This window comes from Globicephala melas, chromosome 14 (assembly GCF_963455315.2).
Source record: "Globicephala melas chromosome 14, mGloMel1.2, whole genome shotgun sequence".
NCBI lineage: Eukaryota > Metazoa > Chordata > Mammalia > Artiodactyla > Delphinidae > Globicephala > Globicephala melas.
The window spans coordinates 74,352,670-74,375,692 of NC_083327.1; the positions used below are offsets into that span (position 1 = coordinate 74,352,670).

General features: G+C 41.8%; 1 pseudogene; it reads left to right on the plus strand.

Annotated features, from left to right (window-relative positions):
- Nucleotides 1-4,849: 4,849 nt before the first annotated feature.
- The window catches only part of LOC115851169 (uncharacterized), a 103,813-nt pseudogene continuing 85,639 nt past the window's right edge, over nt 4,850-23,023 (plus strand).

Consider the following 23,023-nt stretch of genomic DNA (forward strand, 5'->3'; position numbering starts at 1 on the left):
CTGATCCAGTTGTGGAAAGATTGTTTTTGAGAGTGGATGGAATGTCTATTTTGTATCTCAAGGGCAACACTTTCATCCTCGGAGCCAGCTGTCTTCCCCCATGCAATTCAAAGGATGCCACATGTCCCAGATGGGACCTTTGACATGGCCTAAAAGTTCCCTATTAAAAAGAATTCACATTAGCTTGAAAAGCGATTTCCAGACATTGAGACCTATTCATTTCATTTATATCTGCTGGTCTGTTACATCCAAAGAAAAGCGCTCTGAGAGAACAGGACTCAGAAGAAGTAAATAAACGCATTTGAGATGAAGAGGGAGGTAAAGCCAGGAACAGGCAAAGCAAACCCAGGTGAAGCCAGGTAATAGGGAGATTATAGGTACCTGAGGGTAGGGAGGCAGAGACCCTGGGCGGCTGAGCAGAAGAGAAGAGAGGCCGGACTCCACTGTCACCAACCAGGAGCCACTGTCTTCAAAGTTTAAAATACCATCTGTACACTGATGACCTCCACCCCCCCATTTATATTCCCATTCAAGCCCTTTCTGTTGACCTCGATTGTCAACTTATATCCATTTGGGTGTCTAAATTGACATCTCAAACTTAGCATGTCTGAAGCTGGACTCTAGAACCCTCTCTTCCTCCCACCTGGGCCTACTGGGTCTTCCTTATCTGAGTAAATGACGGCTCCATACTAGGGTTCTGGAGGATGGACCCCAAAAGCCTTGGAGGTGTTCTGGGCTCCTTTCTCTCTCTCACTCCTTGGACGTCGTATGTATCAGCAAGCATGTTGGCTCTACCTTTCAAGTTCACCTAAAATGTAACTACTTGGCCACACTGACCACCACTGCCCTGGTGTAGGCACCCTGGCTTCTCACCTGGGCTGGGGCAGTGGCCTCCTCCCTGGTCCTTGCCCCTCCTGTCTCTCCCCACCCCACCCATAGGTCTGTACTAATCAGGTATTGTGGGCCTTTTCAAACTGGAGTCATATCATGTCACTCCTGCCCAAAGGCCTCCAGTGGTTTTCCATCACACTGAGAGTAAAAGGCAGTTCCCTTTGGATGGTCCTATACAGCTTGGAGCTCCTGTTACCTCTCCCACCTCTTCTCCTTTGTCTACCCCTGTGGGCACCAATTCAGCCCCTCTAGCTCCACCCTCTTGCCCAGATATGCCTGGGACACTCCTGACCTTGTGCTTGCTACTACTCTGGGCTGTTGCAGACCCGGGATGCTTCTCCCTCACCATCTTCAGGTGGTCACTCAGTGTCATCTCTACGGTCACCTGTCTGATTGCCACACTTAAAGGTCAACCTTGCTTCTGTGCCCCTTGTCCCCATGCCCTGCTTAATCTTCACCTTCACACTTGTTGCCACTTGAGCTTCTCTATCTTATTTATTAGTTATTGTTTACCTCCCTTCTTCCTCCACTAGAATATAAACTCCACAAAGTCAGGGATTTTGGTCTATTTTGTTTCCTATGTCCCCAACACCTGGAACAATGCCTGGCATTTTACAGGGGCTCAGTAAATAATTATTAGATGAAAAAAAGAAATGAATGGGTGTCCTAGCTAATCTCTTCCCAAGTGACTGGGTTTGCCTTGCTTGTGGCTGAGTCTTGGCCTTATGCCCTAGTCTCCCCAGAAGTGGAACTTCCCACGTCTTGGACAACCTGAGGCTCCATGGCCTATTGTGTGTCCTGCCCACCTGGGGCTCTGCCAGTGCTGGGGTCGGTTGTGGTCACTTCCCTGTCCCTGCTCCGTCAGCTAGCTGGGGTCCTTCTCGCTCACAGCACTCACACTCCCTCTGTCCCTGCCTCTCCGGACCCACCTCCTGGCTGACACCTCACTTGGGCTCACATTCTCATTTTTCCCTTAAAAAAAGCAAACTCTGGTCCTCACCAGACTGGAGTTTTGATACATTGGTCAACCTCAGGCTTACTTAAGCATCCCTTTTCAATTCTTAATGATGCTTCAGGCTGGCTCTGTGCAGCAGAGCCATAAATAAGGCTTCTTTCTAAGGTTGCATTGGAGTGTGAGAAGGTGGGAAAAATGCTTCAGGATGATTGGACCGTGGTTGTTCTGAAATGACTGATGAAGGTGCGTGGTCAAGGGTTCCCACGGCCCCGGTAGGCTCTGATGGGGGAGGGGACAACAGTAGACGGGAGAGGGTCCTGGGCCCACCAGTTCTCCTTTGGCTTCTCTTCATCCTAACATAACCCTAAGACAGCCCACGGCTCTGACTGTTGATCTTGTGATCTAGAGGCTTCTGGGGGCAGGAGTGACCATGGAAACTGGAGGTTGTTTCTGGACTATTTCACAATACTTTTCTCCAGGAAAAAGAAAAAAAAAAAAAAGCCTCATTCTCTTCGTCCCAGGGTTACATAACCTAACATTTCCCTTGCTGGTTGAAATGAATACCCTTTCTTTGCCTGAATAAATAGGACACAAACTCCTTGGGACAGACTGCTTCCTCTGCTCGAGAGCGTCTGCTGGCTCTGGCTGCTTTGGGTGGTTTAGTGGTGACCCACAGCTTGGCTTGGGCCAGTTCTCCTTTCACGGCTCCTCCTTGGAGTGTGGATTCCGGCAAAACACCTTTTAAATGTCTCAACAAACAAAGACCCCCCTGTGGTGACTCTGGAAGACAGGCTCCCTGCGAGGTGCTGGGGCTGTCTGCATCTGGAAATCTGCTGCTTCTTACACACCTCTCTCAAGTGCAGAAACACCACAAGAGGCACTGAAAACGGAGAGGTTACAAAAACCACTTACAAACCCTCACATGCATATCAACTGTCCGTCCCGCCTTTACAGGAAAAATGTTTACCTGCTAAGTTAGTATTCAACCTTGATCTTCTAGGGTTCATTCTGAACGCCAGGGGCTGCTTCATGTTACTGCTTGGTAATTGCTGGCTGGCCCTAAGGTTTTAAAAACAAGATCTCTTTGGAGTTTTACAAGTAAAATGTTAAAAAATGAGAAACGACTATCTCAATTTATTTTAGAAGAAAGGTACAAATTGTAAAACTTTATTAATTTGGTAAAAGGTGTTAGTTTTGAAAAGAAAAAGTAACCATACAGGCAATGTTAAAAAATTTAAAAGAAACATAATAGTATACGTCACAGCGCCTATAATGATGACCCCATGCCTTTAGTGGTTCTTAATCTCGTTTAGGCTTCTTAAAGAATCATGTGGAGTTTCTAGACTCCCTTTTCAGAAAAATACACATGTGTTTATGTAGCCAAAAGGTTGGCTACGATTTCAGGGGATTCCAAATCCCCTGGAACCATCCATGTGGATCTTTGCTTTGGAAAGTGGAGTAAGCAAACCAGAAAAGGCTAGATGATTTTATAAAAGAGAAATATATATATATACACACACATATGTAGTAACCAACAACAATTTGATTGTGGGGAAAATGATCAAACACATTCATTGCCCAAGTGATGGCAACAAAATTATATTCATATTATTAACCCTTTTAAGCACATTTTACACTTACGATGATCTCGTGATCTAGATGATTGCCTTTTATTTTCTATTATCCTCTTATTTTACTTAATGCCCAAACTGTGTAACTTAAATATGTTATGCCTTGTCTCTGATGTAATTATCTAGTTTTCCTTCTTGTTTTCTATGTTTCATTTTTTTTTTGCTTCATGTCCTTACTTCAAGGACCTTAAAGGTATTAGGCCTTGAGGGAAAATAGTTTCCAGTATAGATTTTTTTTTTTTAAAGACTTAATTAATTAATTTATTTTTGCTGTGTTGCATCTTCGTTTCTGTGCGAGGGCTTTCTCTAGTTGTGGCAAGCGGGGGCCACTCTTCATCACGGTGCGCGGGCCTCTCACTATCGCGGCCTCTCTTGTTGCGGAGCACAGGCTCCAGATGCGCAGGCTCAGTAGTTGTGGCTCACGGGCCCAGTTGCTCCACGGCATGTGGGATCCTCCCAGACCAGGGCTCGACCCCGTGTCCCCTGCATTAGCAGGCAGATTCTCAACCACTGTGCCACCAGGGAAGCCCTCCGGTATAGATTTTGATGTTGTAGAGGAAGCTTTCTAAACCCAGGCAGAGATGTGCTTGGGGGTTGAGACTGCTCAGTACTCCTGTAAATGGTCAAGCTGCATTGTTTCTGCTACTTGGAGAGCAAGGTAAATGTAGGTCTCCTAGGCCCCTGGGGATGACAGAGGGATGGCGATTGGGATGAACAGGACTTCCTCTCTCTTCTTTTCAAGTTGAAATTCATTTTAATGAAAAAAAAGTCTGTGTGTCCGGCACTGTGTGAATTACTGCCATGGAGCTAGGTGGAGTATGACACATTCCCAGGTAACCTGCAATTGACCACAATCAGCTGGTGGTAGGAGGTGTGAGAGATGCACAAGTAACTCAGTACCAGACTGAATTTTCATTTCCCTAAGAGTGTTACCAAGTGTTCAGGAAAACTATATTTCAGTTCTGATGCATCAGTTATTAGGTTGTCGTACAATTCATCTGTTGAAGGGTCTATCCCTTCTAGACACAAACTCCTTAAGGCCATGTCTATCCATCTTTGCCTGGCATAGAGGAGGTGCTTCTTAAGTACTTGTTACTGCAGGCGACAAGTGCAAGCAATGCTCAGTGGGGATTCAGAGGTGGGTGGGCAATCAGGAAGGGGCCCCCTAGAGAACATGTTCTTTGAGACGAACTTTGAAGAAGTGGTAGGATCATAACTAACCCAGATGGGGAAGAGGTCGATACATAAGTGTGGGATACTGGGAGCAGGGAACGAGGCCACCTGACCAGAGCTTGAGGCTGAAGAGGTGGGCTGGGACCGGATTCTCGGGGAGACGGTGAGTGGTTTGCACTTAATTTGCTCGTATAGTGACATGACGACGACGATTAATCAGGAAGGTAATCTGGTGAAGGTGTGTTCAGTGGACCAGAAATAGGAGAGGCTGGAGGCAGTCAGATGCTATTAGGATGCTATTGCAATAGTCCAGCTCAGAGCTGAAGAAGGCTTGAGTAGTAACATGAAGAAGGAAATAGAAGGGATGGAAGCTGACGATGTTTTGGGGACAGAGTCTGAAGTTCTTGTAATCCACATTTCCCTAGAATAAACCAGCCCAGGGAAAAAAATAGGATGAAAACAATAGGAAAATAATATTGTTCTCGCTCTGTTCTCCATCAACTCTTTTTTTTTTTTACAAGCTGAAGTCCTATCAAATTCTTCCTTCCTGTGTCCCCAGATGAATAAGCAGTTGCTGCTGAACTTGCCCCAGGTGTTGAGAGTCACTGCAGGCCTGCTGAAGCCAAGGCGGTTGCCGCTGGTGCCAATCAGAGGCGCCAATGAGGGCTGGTTCACCTGCTGCTTAGGTGGCCGGATCCTCAAGTGGGGAGAGCAGCTCACTCCTAGTTGTCATGTGGTTTAGGAATCAAGGCTTCCCTTTGCTCTCAATGTCTTACAGAGATTTTTCTTCTGCTTTTTATAGCAGCCTGTTCTTGCAGTACACTTGACAAACAGTGACAAATCTGTGCTGTATTTAAAAACCCTTTTCCTCTGGCCCTGGCTCCTTGGCCTTGCATGACATTTGTGGGGTTCTCTTTTCCCCTTAGAAGTTCTCCTATTACTCCATGAAAATAAACTCCTGGAAGGGCCAACCTTCTCCGAATGCTAGTTGAGACCTTGCTTCCCACCAAGGAGAAGCGTGTGTGTGTTTGTGTATCTGGCAACCGAGACGGATGGGGTTGAGCAGTGGTCAGGGACTGGTGTCTGGGGAGAAGATGGAGGGGCAGGGACTTGGGGGAGTAAGGAGGGTCACGGAGAGATTTTCTTTGCTCAGCAGAGTGACTAGCTTTTCCACTTTTCTTTTTTTAAAGATTTAAAAATTTTTTTATTTATTTAATTTATTTTTGGCTGCATTGGGTCTTCGTTGCTGTGCGCGGGCTTTCTCTAGTTGCAGTGAGTGGGGGCTACTCCTCGTTGCGGTGCACGGGCTTCTCATTGTGGTGGCTTCTCTCGTTGTGGAGCATGGGCTCTAGGCACGCGGGCTTCAGTAGTTGTGGCACGTGGGCTCAGTAGTTGTGGCTCGAGGGCTCTAGAGTGCAGACTCAGTAGTTGTGGCACACGGGCTTAGTTGCTCCGCGGCATGTGGGATCTTCCCGGACCAGGGCTCGAACCCATGTCCCCTGCATTGGCAGGTGGATTCTTAACCACTGCGCCACCAGGGAAGCCCCTAGCTTTTCCACTTTAAACCATGGTATTCTTCAGATGCTATTTCCTTTGTCACCCCTATCAGTATAAAAGCCCATTTATTCTTCTACCAGAAGTTTTTTCAATAATTATTTCTTCACATGGGATGTTTGTGACTTGCTATATATCTTTTTCTATATAAAGAAGAGGCATGTGATTTATGAAGGGAAATTTTAAAGGCCTTTCTAGAGGTGAAGGGTAAGGTTTAATTGAACTTGTTATCTTTTTGCAAAAGTATTTTCTGCCTAACATCTTTGTTATCTGAAGGGAGTTGGTCCTTCTTTTTTTTTTTTTTTCTTTTTTGAGAAAGAGACTATCTTTATCCCTATAAGCTTCAACTAGAGAGTTTCAATTTGAGTCACCAGGTACTGGTTCTATTAAGTCTCTGTTTTCAAATACCCTGGACCTGTACATTGAAAACAGGACTGCTGGACAGTCTGCCTTCTGCTACACAAACTAGCACCTGTGATCCGGGATGAGTGTTTTAGTTACAGGTTTTTATGGCAAGGAACAGAGACTCCCTTGGATACCTGGTAATAAGGGTTATGGAAGAATTTGTGTGACATTCACAACCCGGCCAGTGACCAACGCAGCTGTACAGACCCTGCCACGCGCTCATGGGCCCAGAGCCCCATATTTGTTCATCTTGGCCATTGGGTTTCTCTGTCCTCATGTAACTTCATTTGCTAAGGGCCTTTGCTAACTGTGGCCTCCAGGCTACCCCAAGACATCCTTCCTGCCTGTGTGTCTCGCTATCTCAGTCTAGATTTCCAAAATTCATACATCCTGAGAGCTGAATATGATTGGTCAAGTTCATCTTTTCACATTAGGCCATGTCCTTGGTCCCCGCCTATCTGGGTTAGATGCTTATCTCTGATCCAATTAGCTCTATCTGAGGTGGGGCTGAGGATCATGTGGATGTGACTTGGTTGTCTAGGCAACAGGAGCTGAGGGCAGGGCAATTGCCCTTAGAGAGCTGAGTGAGCGGGTGCTTGGGTACTGACTGGTATCTCAAGGCAGAGTTTCAATTTTGATTTCTCTTCACGAGGCAAACTGAATGTGCAGGGCTGCCTTCAGAATCCGATGAAATCATACTTAGAGCGCCGCCCAAAGCAAACATCTTTGCTAATAAGGGCAAACAAAGAATTTGGACAATTAACTATGTAATTGAGTCACAAACTCTGCTATTGCCTGGGGCATCAGACAAAACCACTCCAAATCAAAAACCTGAGTTTTATTTTAACCTGAATCACCCAGATCACAGCAGAATTTTGCTTGAATGACCCAGACAGATTGCATCAATTTTCTGCTTTACTTTGCTTGTGAAGACCAGGCTGTTAGTGATCACTTCTGGAATGAGAAGTATTTAAAAAAAAAAAAAAAGTTGGAACCTGGAAAGATCTAGAACTTCCTTGTTCTGTATTTCTTAACAAACAGCATGCCACTTAAGGGAATGTGTATGTTGATTTTTAAAAAGTAAAGATATAGTGGATAACCTGACTTCGATGAAATAAAAGGCTTCATTTTTCACTTGTAAAATGCATGTGAGGGAATTAGGCATAAAGGTGTGATACTTCTCTTTGAATTAAACTTATGAGATTAAATTTGCACCGTGTTGGTTTCAATTACACTGTATCATGCTGCTTCCCTTACATTGTTCTTTTCTTCCTATTTGTTTTTTCATTATTCAGTCTATCTAACAATTTAATTAGAAACTTTTCCTCAAAGGAGATTTTTTTTTCTAGAAGAAAGCACAGAATATTTTAAAACAATGTCAGTCCAAGCAGACATTTTTATTGTTTTCATTAGCATGATAAACTTTAAGATGATTCATAGTAACCTTTCTATATCAATCTGTAGAAACATGTTCTTACCCATTCACTGATAACTTCTCAATTTTTTCTTCCAATGATACATGTAAAACATTTGTGTTCCCACCATGTGCTGGTTTTGATTCTGCAGTGGAGTGTTAAAAGCTTTGGTGATTGAGTCAGACCACCTGAGTTTGAACCATGACTCCAGCTATAAAATTGGGGTAGGTACTTAACCTTGGTATCCTACGGTTTCCTCATCTGTATAATGGGTTTGCAATGGTACTTACCTCATTGAGTTGTCGTGAAAGTGCTTAGGATAGTATTGACCTCTAGTGCCTGCTCAGAAGGCTTTTGCTGTTATTTGTACTCTCCCACTTGAGAAAGCACATATTAGAATACAAATGAATGTCAGTAATAGTCTTTGAAGGATGATTGACCTAATTTTTATTTTATCTGAATTGTATATTATACATTTAAATTTTCTAATGAGTAGAAAAGAATCCATAACCTTCAGAATTCACCGGATGTCCTATTTTGAGAAATGTTGCTCTAAATAATTTTCTTCTCTGTATTGAGGTGCACAGCTGATTTTAACAGGTGGCTAAATGCTATTTGAAAAGCATACCTCACCCATTCTGACAAATCAAATAACTATAGGATTTAATTAATTTCGAAAAAAATATTTTGCTTTCAAAATGTTTTAAGTGTTCAAAACATTTTAGTAAATAATTTACCTTTTGCCACAAGTCATAATAAAAATAATAAAAAGCTAATAAAACTGCCACAATGCATTAGTATACATGATGGGTTTTTTGGTAAGTGCATCTTGTTGAAATTCTATGTTTCTTAAGTCAAAATGAAATACTTTACATATTACCTAAAATATGTCCTGCTCTATGTGGAAATTAATCTCAGACAAATTTGCATATTCAAATTATTTTACAGGCTAACTTGCAAGTATAGAGATGATGGAAGACAATTAAGAGCCTTTATTTCTAAATGTTTTAAAGCATTGATTGTGAGAATTTTGATTTTCTCTCCTAAGCCAGTTTTGAGATGCATGGCTTGCCCTACAGATGTCAGCCTGCACTTGGAGATTCTAGAAAGCCCATGAGCAAGAGAGCCTCCTCTTCTTCAACCTCTCTTCCACCATTCTCACTTGCAGAAAAACCAGCTTTTCTTCGGACTTGAGCAGAAAAATCTAATATGTTAAAAAAAAATCCTTTAGAATACATACTACCCATGCAAATGAAACAAAACAGAACATGCCACAGACTCTTAAATGGCTGGAGGAAAGCCAGCTGTTCATGGGAAGATCAGGTGGCAGAGGAATGGCTTCAGAGTCAGAGAGAAGCTAACCTCTGCAGGATACTGAAGTCCAGAACCTAATTCATCAGTGACCAGACATGCAGAGTCCTTGAGTCAATGCTGAAAGAGAAAGATACGAAAACGCTCACCAAACAGGTGTCCCGACTCCTTAACTAATCTGGGATCAACAAAATTGATGTGCTGAATGAATCCTTGATTGTTATTATTTTTCCAACTCAGCATGCCTGTCTAGACTTCAAGCTTCATTAGTAGTGAAGAGAAAATCAGCTGGATTACATTAAAAAAATTTTCAGGCAGATTAACAGATGACTTACACCCTTGTGAGACGTCTACCTTGACCCGAGTGCTAAGATAGTTAGAAACAGGCCTCATGCGGAGAAAGAAAGGCCACCCCCTCCTCTCCTTTGTACGGGAGATGTTTCCACTCCTAGTCAAATGGTGGTGCTAGTTCTTTATTTTTGAGTTCCCACATTTCCTAATTTCATGGTCATAACAGCCTCCTGTCTACTGCCTCAGAACAGCTTTCACCAAAACTGAAAATAAAGGCTCCATGCTCAGAAGCTCCTTAACGGGCTTGAAAGGTTAATGTTCCTTTCCCTTGCCCCTTCTATAGCATAAGAAGACAGTCTTTCAGTGACATTCTTCTCCTCAAGTAGGTACTCCTATTTCTTCTTCTCAATATATTTTTTTCTTTTTGTTATATGTGCTACTATTTACAAGCATGATGTAACTTTAGAGCTTCCCTCTCCTATGAAAAGATGTTCATTTTTCTCTTAATGCTCCAGGGATATTTTGCAAAGTTACTGGCAAGCATTTCTAGGACGTTAAAATGTTAAATCTAAACTTGGTACAGTGAAAATTCACTTTTCGAATAATATTCAGCTGAGTCAGAGGGCAACCCAACTATCCTTTTCTTAGTACAGCACTGACAGGCTGTCTGCCTGTCCCAGATAACGCCTATTTATTTGATCCAGCTCTAGCTAGGAAGTTCTGGATTATTGGAATGCGGCAGAATCTTAAAAGTTATTAATTGGCCTGATCACGGACTAGCATGAACACGCTACCTGTTTTCTTAATCTTTGGTGCCGTAACTTATGTGCGTTTGAACTAAGCAATCTGAATAAGCCATTATTTGCTTCCTGGAGGCAGTCAAGTTTTCTGAAAAGCTACGCCATCTAGCAAAATCCAAAAGTCAGCCACCCTGTCCTTAAAGTGCCCTGTGATTTCAGGTAAGTTCTTTGGGGTCTTGCTGCCTCAGTTTGCTCCCCTGTAAAAAACTCCCGGCCGCTTTTTGCAGGGGACGGTGTGCACGTAGATGCCTCCTCGCCGCAAGCAGAGTGCTGCTTGAGTCATGATGTGGCAGTCACAAAGGACAGGGCAGCCTACTTTCGTTTTGGTTAGAGGAATTGCCACACGTTTCAGGAAATGCACGTTGAGTTTTAAGTTTTGTGCTGTGTCAAGAGGGTAACCAGTTTTTGCTCTCCCAGACGTGCCCATAGAAGCCAACATGATTTTTTTTTTTATAACCTTAATGTAAGGATTGGGCTTTATCAGGACTTGGATCACGGCAATGATTCCTGTTCAAAGGTGCCAGATTTCTATTGGCTTTCTGGGCCAGATCTAATAGGTTTGCAGAGCAACTCCACGCACGAGGTTGCTGGGAAACTCATCTGGTTTTGAATGCAATGTATGTATCACATATATCATGTATATGGTGTATATTAATGTTGAGAGTGAACTTATGAAGATGAGGTAGAAGAAGTATTCGAGTTTTATCTTAACATGAACCGAGAGACAAAGGAAGGGAAATTAGGTGGGCACTTTTGAGATCTAGGCTTCAGACCCCATTTCTACTCCTTCCACCCCCTTCTTATTTCTCCAAAGCAAATGTTTCTCCAATTTTGTGAATATCCTACGAAGACTGCTCACTAGGCTTTAACACACGTGGCTATACTATTCCAGAGGTTAGATGTAATACCATACAGAGTGTTAGATTTTAAAGAAATTAGGAATAAAAATAATGTAATTATCAGAGATAACATGGAGGGGGAAAAAAGCAAAAATTTGAATATGAATATAAGGGTCATATTTCCTAGCAGGATATTTTTCTTAGAGATATTTGTTTTGTTTTATGGCAGGAAAATGATAAAGCTCAGGCATCTCAAACTTGCAGCAAGGACAAAGTGCAACAATTATCTTTCACTTCGGTTAACTCTATCTTTCATTCAGTTTAGGATGTAGAGCTAACTACCTCCTTCCTTCTTCCTAGCACCCACTCTAAACCTCTCTACAATATAAATATTTGCACCGCATGTCTGCTAAACATTTTTATGAGGTTTTCTATAGCTTCTCTGAGTATCTGTCTGTACTCATTGAGTCCAGTTGATCAGAACAACTGCTGGGGCTGAGGGCCTGGTAGTTAGGCTTCGGTTTGCCAGAAACAGAGAACAGCTCTGGTTTATGGTTGCAGATTGGCTGCAAAGATTAATAGGCAAGGGTGAGAGTGACCCACCTCTGAACACACCATCCACAGTTTTGTAAAATATTCATAGCCATGTTTCACCCGTACTGGTTGAGAAGTGGTCCTGCCCATTACTATTACACCCTGCCCAGAGTGTAATAAAGTGCTAGTTTTCGATGCAGGTACTTAACAGGTGGCTTTTGAGGAAGGTGATGGTGAGGACGGTGAGCTTGCCTTCTGGGCAACATCTCAGTAGACTTCCTCTGGGTCATTCCCACTGGACCCCGACAAAACCTTGCACATCAATGAGTTTATGATTCTTTCTAAGGAGTGTCAAATTTTTTTCTTTCACAATCTGGAAGAGTCAGGATGCAGAGGCTTGCATTATCTATTCACCCCTAAAAATATCTTGCTGGAAAGCTTCTGCTCAGGTCTCCCCTAGCAGGAACTCTCTGGGGAGGATTCAGATACTCAGTAGTTCAATTCAAATCCACAGGAGACTACTGGGTCCAAGCCATAGCTCCCATCACCTTCCAGTTGTGATACCTAACCTCTGCCCTCAAAGTTCTCATCTGCAAAGTAGGGATAATAAGAGTGGCCACTGGATATAATTGTGTGGAATAAATGATGTTAAACCACTCAATGCGGTCCTCACGTGTTAGAAACTAAATATAATGAAGTCATTTTTATTCCAAGCCTAGTACAGTATCTGATAATAGATGTTGGAGGAATAAATGACCAGACCTCATGGTCAGCACCACAGACACTAGGAGTTTGCATCCATTGGACCATAACAGGGAACTTGACCTGAAAAAAAAGGCAACAAATGCAGCCAGCTGAGCATGCCACGGTTGCAATGCTGCTGCTTCTGTAATGAGCATAAAGTGTTGGAAGAGAAGGTGCAGAAACCCTTAATATCCTACCCTCCATCATGACTTCTTTTCCTTTGTGACCCTAAGGATAGTCACATCCATTTGTGATAAGAAGAGTAGCAAAGAAAATGGGCAAATACTTGCTGAGACAAGTATGTATGAAACTTGGTACAAATGCTTCACATTCATTTTGCTGTCCAAAGAAGTGTTTTGCTTGGTGGTTGGGCAAAACCTGAGTCTATGCACGTGTGGAGTTGTACCCTGACTTCTCATTCAGTGTGATGCCAAAGACCTGGGATGGTCTCTCCCTCACTGGCTGTATAACAAATACTTCATGCCCATGAGGTGGTAGGGACAGCAATTATATTGAATATTAACAATTCCCGTTTAGGGAGCTCTTGTTTCGTACAATGCTTTTTAAAGGCATGATCACATTTAATCCTCACTACAGCCTCAAGTGGTAAACAATAGTATGATTCCAATTTAACAATTGAGGACACTAAGGCTTTGCAAAGTTAGGTAAAGTGTCCAATGGTAGATGGCTTTATAAATGACAGTTCTACGACTTGAAGATAAGCTTCTCTGTTTCCCAAGCCCATGCTCTCAGTCATCATTTGACAAAATATTCATTTCTAAAGTTTCTGATCATTATGATCCTTGCCTTGGAGAAGCAAGTTGAGCATCTAGGGCTGACGAGAGATAATATCATACCCTCTCCAGGCCTCGGTATCTTCATCTATAAAAGGGGAATAATGATATCTGAGTTACAGAAGTTTTATGGCCATTCATGAGGATTAAATTAAATAATGGACGTAGAAGACCTTTATAAAAAGTTCAGTTTTATGAAATACAAGTTTTACATATGGAATGCATAAATAATGACTTAGTTACATGTCTAATCTTGTCACCATGTGAATGAGAGTGGCCCTGGTGTGGGGCTATGAAGTGGGTATGAGAGGTGGGTTGGTTTATGTTCCAAAGACCTGAGAGTGTGTGCAGTGGTGGAGGTGTGGGTGGAGAGTCTTGGCCTCCGGAGCATGTGGCAAAGCTTGTGAATAGGGTGGGCAGAAGGGGTGGGGCTTTGGCAGGATAGTGGCAGGTAGGCTGGGAGTCAGCCTGTTCCCTCTCTGAGTAATCCTCTCCCGGGGGCATCCCTGCAGTGTTCGGGATGCTCTCTGACTTCTCTGAGAAGACAAGTGGCTAGGAGCTGCCCTTGCCGTTCTGTTGTAAAAAACCACAAAGACTGGTTCAGCAGCACACCTGGAGCTTCATTTTCCTAACCTCGGCCTCCGGGAGCTTCAGCTGACTTCACTCTTTATAGCCATCCCCAACTCTCCATTCTTTGAGGTTTCCTGCTAAGAATGAATACAAATGGGGCACAGTCTTCCACCTCCTCTTTCTCGATGCCTTGAAGAAAACGCACAGCCCCTTGTGGGAACTCGCAGTCACCAGGGGGAAGAGACAGGCCCCAACAAAATGACAGCTTAGGGAAACTGACAAGTGTAAGACTTGCTAAGTCTGAGTAGTTACGGCTCCTGGTCTAGGTCCTTGCCCTTTGCTGGGATAGTAGATTGCCACTGGGGTTTTGGCATTTCTTTTTCCTCTGATTCCATCAAACTGTTCTCTTATCAGATAGCCAGCAGCTGAGCAAGCTCTCCAAACATACCTCTTCCTCTAGGTTGGTTCAGGAGCCCTTCAAGCACTTTCACAAATGGATAATCTGCATTTCTGAGACCCTTCCTCCCTCTGCTGTTCGTAGAAATCGTCTCAATGGGGTATTTCCTTTCAGAATTTCTAAAAAGATACAAAGAAATCTGCAAGTAATTTTGAGTTTATCTCACAGAAAACATTTGTCTTTTGTACGCTCATCTTTATTTACTATGGCCATCATCTGTCAGCGTTCATTTCCTTAAAACCATGTACAGTAAATAAAGACGGTCACATCACATCTGATAATCCATTTTAATATACTTCATTTTAAAACTATGTGACAAATACAGATACAAATTTCTTTCTGTTTTTTTTTTTTTTTTGCTTATCTTTGTTTCTATAATTAACAAGTGGAACTGGTACCACTCAAGACAAAAGGACGTAGGTGGCTGCCTCTGTACCTTTTAGCAAGAAACACAAAACTCTTCCCCAAAGCCTTTTACCTCACCTCCAGGCTCCCCTTGCATCAAATTTTACTAAAGGATATTTAGAGATTAGAGTTACTCAGAATCCAATACAGTTCAACTTGATACACACTGTTAATTTTTTCCCTGATTTTATTTAAGGAATGAGCTGTGGTGTATTAAGGTCTGTCCAGAGTCTCTGCTCCCAACCAGACCGAGAGTGCCTCAAGTGCAATGATGGGCTTTGTGCCGGCTTCACTCTAGTGCTGTGGGAGGTCCTGAGATGTTCGGTACATAACTGTGTTCGAGAGAGCCTGACATATTCCTTGATCCTGAGGTACAATGTTGTATGATAGATCTCTAGAGCTTACTTAACTGAAACTTTATGTCTATTGATTAATAACTCCCATTTCCTCCTCTCTCCAGCCCCTGTAACCACCATGCCAGTCTTTTTTTTTTTTTTTTTTTTTTGCGGTACGCGGGCCTCTCACTGTTGTGGCCTCTCCCGTTGCGGAGCACAGGCTCCGGACGCGCAGGCTCAGCGGCCATGGCTCACGGGCCCAGCCGCTCTGCGGCATGTGGGATCTTCCCGGACCGGGGCACGAACCCGCGTGCCCTGCATCGGCAGGCGGACTCTCAACCACTGCGCCACCAGGGAAGCCCCACCATGCCAGTCTTTGATGTTATGAATTTGACTATTTTAGATACGTCACATAAGCAGAATCACGCAGTATTTGTGTTTCTGTAACTGGCTTATTTCACTTCCTTTTGGTCCAACCATATTGCCACATATTGTAAAATTTACTCTTTTTTAAAGGCTGAATAGTATTCCATTGTATGTATATACCACATTTTCTTAATCCATTTATCTCTTGGTGGACTTTTAGGTTGTTTTCACGTTGAACAAACTATTTTGAATAGTGCTGCAATGAACATGGTTATGCTAATATCTCTTCCAGATCCTGGTTTCAATTCTTTTGGCTGTATACCCAGAAGTGAGATTGCTGGGTCATCTGGTAGTTTTATTTTAATTTTTAAGAACCTCCATACTGTTTTCTACAGCAGCTAAACCATTTTGCATTCCTCCCAACAGTGTGCAAGGGTTCTCCACATTCTTGCCAGCACTTGTCTTTTGTGTTTTTGATAATAGCCATCCTGACAGGTGTAAGTGATATTTCATTGTGGTTTTGAGTTGCATTTCTCTGATGATCAGTGATGATGAGTATTTTTTCATGTATCCACTGGCCATTTGTATGTCTTTGGAGAAATGTCTATTCAAGTTCTAAGTCCCTTAAAAAATTGGATTGTCTTTCTGATATTGAGTTGTATGAGCTCCTTACATATTTTGTAGATTAACTCTTTATCAGATATTCCGTTTGCAAATATTTTCTTCCATCCTATGGGTTGTCTTTTCACTCTGTTGATTATTTCCTGTGCAGATGCTTTTTAGTTTGATGCAGTTCCACTTGTTTATTTTGTTTTTGTTGCCTGTGCTTTTGGTGTCATATCCAATAAAATATTGGCAAGACCAATGTCATGCAACTTTCCCCCATTTTCTTCTAGGAGTTTTACAGTTTTAGGTCTTACAGTTAAGTCTTCAATCCATTTTGAGTCGATTTTTGTTACTAGGTAAGATAGCATCCAATGTCATTCTTTTCCATGTGGATATCCAGTTTTCCCAACACCATTTCTTGAAGAGCAATCATTTCCCCATTGTGTATTCCTGGCAACCTTGTTGAAGATCAATCAACTGTGTATGTGCTGATTTATTCAGGGCTCTCTATTCTATTCTGTTGGTCCATATGTTTGTCTTTATGCCAGTACAATACTGTTTTGATTACTGTAGCCTCATAATATTTTTTGAAACCAGAAAGTGTTATGTCTCCAGCTTTGTTTGAACAAGTCCAATTTTGAGGCTCCATTTCCCTCATCAGTTGAATGAAGGCATTGGACTAGGGGAGCCCTATGGTCTCTGTGGCCATGCTTTATGATTCTATAGTTCTTGCTTTCAGCAGTCTCCACTTAGAACAGTGAATTGAGATATTATATAAGCACAGTCAAACCCATGGGCATCTATGCTGGGAATAAAAGACATGTCATCATTCCATTGATTTAGGACTCTAACCAGAAAAAGAAGACTGATATCTCTTGCAGCTGTCTGAAGTGTTTTATGCTTATGAATCCAGTGATTTGAGGATAAAGGGAAGGGGTCAGATTGTGCTTTCTTTTTGCCTCTTTTTTTCCTTCTCTTCTAAGGGTAAATAAAAGGCAAGGATACCAATTAAAAGAAAAAACAAGAAAAGGCAACGACTTATTGGAGGTTGGGAGTTGGGGGGGGAAGCACACTAAATAATTTAATTTCAGTTACAATAAATCTCAAGTGATAATACTCCACTCCTGAGAATGCTCCCTGGTGGGCCATGCCTGGGCATCGTATTTTAAGTAGAAAAGTACAGGGACAGGGTGACATCATAACATTCAGCATGAAGAACACTGCTCACATTGGTTTGCTGGTGTATTCCTCCAGGTTACTTAGGCTTCACAAATCCAGCAAAGAGGTACTTCAAGTCTAGTTTGTGGAGGAAAATATTCATAGAAGAGTGTTGTTTTCTAGGAAACGCAAAAGCAGAAAGCAAAGGTCTCCTGCTTACTATAGCATTCATGTTGCATAAGCAATATTAATATGGTTGAGTATTCATCATTCAGAGCAGTTCACAAATTATTCATGTTCAGACTACACAGGGCCCTTGCTTCACACTCTTCTCACCATCTGGATTCTATCCATTTTACTCCTCCCTCAGCCCTTGGAATAGAAGCGAAATTTAAGTGGGCCAATTTTCTACTTGTTAGCAGCCATGGTAATGTGTCCAGTAGGGAAAGGGATTTATACTGTTAAAGTGAAGGAAGTTTTTGGATTGTTTAAGGCTTTAATTTGTTGACGGGATTTCTAGAATCCACTAACACCAATATTTGAGAATTGAGCACACTAGACAAGTTTGTAGGTTTACGAAAGTGTAGCTAACAAGGGCTGTATTTAAATTTCTTATCCAGCTCTTTAGTTCTAAATTTATTGCCAATTTTGTTTATCAGACTTATTCTCAGAGGAGTGGTATTTGCTGTGGCCACAAGGAAACATCTGTGAGCTTAAACCTTAGAGGCAGATAGCCAGTTAGAACATTTGGCATTTAAGGCTTAGATTGCAGAAGAGAAAAATTAATCAAGGCAACCCTTAAAACTATGGAGAAGGCAACTAAAACAAAATGTCTTATCACTGACAAACTGAAGTATTGAGTTCATGTTAATTAAGAAATGTCAGGATTTGTAATGAATCAACGAGGAGTGTCATATTATGGCAAGTTTGGAAGTTGATGTCAATCTCTATTGCCAGGATTTATGGTAGATTATATAACGGAATCCTGAGCTCTAAGAGATCAAAGGAAAATGCTGGCTTCTTCTTCATCCATTCTCTTCGGTCAAGCCTACCCAGCAAGAAGCCAAGTGGAGAGCTGAGCAGTTATCTGAAGTGGGCAGTAGAGACAGCCAAAACCAGATAAGGCCTAACCAGAAAGTCACCGTGGAGGGAGAATGTGGACTGAAAATAGACGGGAAGGGGGTAAAATGTCAAACAGCTTGGTCAGTGTCCACAGTCCACATTCACTGGATGACAGCCAATTCCTGGCTGCATGCAATTATTTAGAATGAGTCTGAAAGACTGGAGTTAAAAAAAAAAAGACGAGTTCATTACCAAGGTTGTTGTACGTTTATGCGAAATTTCTCTGTATCTGTATTTACTATCTGGGATGTCGAATTCTGAGTATTTCCAGGGATTTCACTATTTTAGATTAGTATGTTGAGGTGATTGAGGAAGCCCATATAATCTATGGTCTTACATGGAGAAAGAATTTTAGATTAATTGAATGTTATATTTAATTAAACTTTCCCCCCTACAGCATGGGCTTATGAATTTTCCATTGAAAACTCTGATTCTCTCTTACCTTTACCATTTCCTCATGTGGCAATTTCTGTATGCCCTGGATATTAGTAGAACATATCAAGGAATTGTACAAGCCCACTGGAATAGGATTTGCATTACCGTTGGTTAAAACATAAAAAATAAAACTACCAAAGTCTCAGATCAATGTGTTTTTTTTCCTTCTATTTGATATGAAAACCATAAACTCCTTACTCTGAGCAGATGTTTCCTAGACCTAAAATATAGTTATCAGTCCTTGGCCCCTGTAAATCTGTCATTGTGTACCTGCTAATCCTGAAGCCTCCTTAATTCAATGTTAAACTTTCCATTCGTTGTTTTTTTATTGAGGAAAAGTTCATAAATTAGGTTCCCTGCTGCTTGGAATTAAGAAAAAACACAGCCAAGCTAGTATTACAGAGAGAAAAACAAAGTTAAGAAGTTAAACAAGTATTTTTTTCACTCTGTCATGTCTTGTACACTGAAAGCCATTATGTATAGCATTTTAAAAACAAAAAAATAACCCCAGGGCCTTTTTTCAATAGCTCAGGTTGATGTTTGAAATTCACAGTGAAAACTGCCCAGGGAATACTCTCGAAGTACTCCAAGGGAGTCAACTGGAATATCTTATAATAAAGTAAAAATTCAAGAAGAATTTTGCATGCAAGTAAGGATTAAGGAAGTCGTTTTATAAGGAATAGGATAAAAGTGTGTATTAAGTGTCATTGCTAAATTTCTCGCTTGCTCTGGGTAGTGACTGCTTTTCCCATCATAGAGCAATGTCTGAATCTCTGTTGTAAACCCATACAACACAGCCACAGCAGATGCAGCTCTGCTGCTGAACTCATGTTTGGAGATACTGTGGGCCAGGACTTTTTGCTCTAATGGCAAAATTGATCTACAGAAATGGAACTCATTCTATGGACCTGAGTTGATATAGTGGATGGTGTACTTAAAACATCCTCTGTATACACTGTGTGGTCGAAGTTTCTTTACATGTTATCAAGGATGTTAATGAATGTATCTACAATGCTCAGTAGTCCACTTTACATACAGAAAGCCCAAACTTTTTTTTTTAAAAAAGATCTTTTATTTCATTCTTTTTCCCCTCAGGGCTTTACCATAGCCGCTAGGAAGTAAAAACATTTCCTGATTTGATTTTCACAACCTCCTTCTTCTTTTGCCAGTTGTATGGTACTAATAAGAAGCAAAATATGTGTGTGTGTGTGTGTGTGTTTAAATTTTTATTGAAGTATAGTTGATTTACAGTGTTGTGCTAGTTTCAGGTGTACAGCAAGGTGATTCAGTTATGTGTGTATATATATATATATATTCTAACATATATATGTATATATATATGTATATATTCTTTTCAGATTCTTTTCCCTTATAGGTTATTACAAAATACTGAATATTCCCTGTGCCGTAGAGTAGGTCCTTACTGGTTATCAATTTTATATATAGTGGTAAATATGATAACCCCAAACTCCTAATTTATCCCTCACCCCTTTCGCCTTTGGTAACCATAAGTTTGTTTTCCATGTCTGTGTGTCTAATGTGTGTTTAATTTAACTCAAAAATAGGAGAACATCTTCAGAGTATAGACTTTGTATTTTCAATTACCTACCTAAAAATAGAGGCAAGATTCTTACATTCTCAGTCACTGAGAAACCTTTCTGTTGAATTGAATTATTGGAAGTGGCAAGTGGAAGGTTCTTAAGGAAAAAAAAAAGCTGATTAGGTGAACAAGTCACCATTTCACTTTATTTGTAATCACCAAGTAATCACATTGTTTTTTATTTAAAATTTAAAAGAAAAAATAACTGACTTTCAAGTCCACTTCTCATTTTCCCCGTGGAACATTTCTAAACTAGTTAGCAAACCTCTTGAAAAGCCATGCATATATTTACAATGAAAGTACAAATTGTCACCATTGCCTAGAAGCCAATTTGAGAGGCTATTTATTTAGCAGTTTGTGAATCCAGTACCAGCATGTGATATAAAAGATTAAAAGCCCCTCTGGTTTGTAAATACCACGCTATCATTCAAAATGTTCCAGAGCACAGGAAGTCTGAGTCAGCTGAGTAATACTGGGAGGTTGATTTTTATGTAACCTGCCCGGATTACAAGGCAGGGCTGGGGTATGGGACCCAGGTCTGTCTGCCAATCAGCTAGAGATGCTAGTGGGTTAAACCTGATTTCTCTAAGGATCAAACCGACATATATTGCTTAGTGGGTCACTTCCTCATTGTAGAACTGGCCTCTTTTTTTTTTTTTTTTTTTCCTGTATGCGGGCCTCTCACTGTTGTGGCCTCTCCCGTTGCGGAGCACAGGCTCAGGACGCGCAGGCTCAGCGGCCATGGCTCACGGGCCCAGCCGCTCCGCGGCATGTGGGATCTTCCCGGACCGGGGTACGAACCCGTGTTGCCTGCATCGGCAGGCGGACTCTCAACCACTGTGCCACCAGGGAAGCCCGAACTGGCCTCTTTTAGGGAAGTAGTTCAGGAAAATTTTCCGTTGGACCTTGTCTACCCTGCTGTATAGGAAATGAAGGTTTCTAGGTGAAGCCTTTACTTTGTGACTAACCAAAATGTTAATGTCACCAATGCCAGGCTTGGCCACCGTCCTCAAGAGTGCAGTGGGACTGGTCGGGCCAGTCTTCCAAGGGAGGGTGGGGCTGTGCTATTGTTCCTGGGTCCACGGAACCTGCAGAGCCTTGTCTGCAAGGGCCTGGCTGACTGCTGGCTGATTAGAAGCCCCGCGAAACCTCCTCTGGCTTAGGAATTTTAAACAGCTATCGTTCTAATCCTTGTATTAAGAGTCTGAGCAGCTGTGAAGGAATTCTCATGTGAATCATAGAACTGGGAACAGGGTGAACTGCCGGAGCTTCTTGCTTTCAAGGAGACAGTGCCCGTAGCTATTTGCCAGCTCAGAGCAGAGAGCTAGTTTGGAGAACAAGGAGATAGACAATGAAGAGGAAGGAAGGAAAAGGTTTTTAACCAAAAAATGAGTCCTCTACTCACCTGGGGCTGAAGAAAGTAGAGCCAGGACAAACCACTGGGAGTTTGCGTCCTGCACAGTTTTTAAGATGCTATTCCTTTCCTCAACTTTTGTGTTTCTACATGCTTGTCGGTCTCTGAGTGGGCTTGAATTTTTCTTCGCACTTTGAGGTCCCGGATCAGAAGCTGATTATCCTGAAAAGGTCTGAGGTTGTGCCGTTGCCGGGACTTTGAAAGAGGTCTGAACAAAATCACTGGGATTTCAGATGCCATGGAACCTGGGGCTTTTTGTGCATTTATCTTGTGTCACTTGGGTAATAACACCAAAATCATTCCCTCCCCCCATTTTTTATTTATAAACAACACAGAATATCCGTGTTTCTCCCACTCCCAAAGCTCTAGGTTTTAGTAAATGTTGGTCTTAAGTATCAGTAGAAAGAATCTAAGGGCTAAAGAATAAAATACGTAAAATATGTTAGTAGGTTAGTGTAGTACCCACACGCGGGGCTGCCCGCCACCATCGCTTCTTTCTTTTTTTAAAGATCCAGCTCTTCTGTTGAAATAACCAATTCTTTAAAGTCCTGTTTCTTTTATGATCTACTTTGCTCATCCCTGGAGTCAGTCAGTCAAGTAAGTAATATAATGACAGGAATACTACTTCTCCCTGTACTGATCGCATTTTCTGCCGGCCATGGTGCTTTGCACCTTGCAGTGAATAGCTCACTTAGTCGTTACAACATCTCTAGGAGTGGGTATCATTATACCCACTTTCTAGGGAGGTAAACCAAGGCTCAGAGAAATCAAGTAAATTGCTGAGGGTCATCCAGTTGGTAAATGGTATAACAAGACTTGAACTTAGAACAGTAACTCAAGAGCTTGGCCACTGTAAATATGGGTTTTCAGGTTATGTTTGCAGGCAAAGTGCTTAGGTATTGAAGGAAATACAGAAACAGTATTAAAAAAAAGGTCTCTTCCCTCGAGAATCTTATAATCCACTGAAATGAGGAGCTCAAATTTCCACTGTGAAATATTTGTGTCCCTTTTGCCTGGAACAAATTCCTATGATTTCCTTTTTTACTGTTTGGAGCTCATCCACTCAAGTCAAGAACTCTGAGTGTAAGCCTTTACCAGCTTTGGGTGGTGACTTTTCTATTTTTCATCATCCTAGGAGTACACTGTCTAGCCTGTAAATGAACTTAATGGAGTTGACCGATTATATCTGGATCAATTTAACTTAGCAAAAAGGCAACA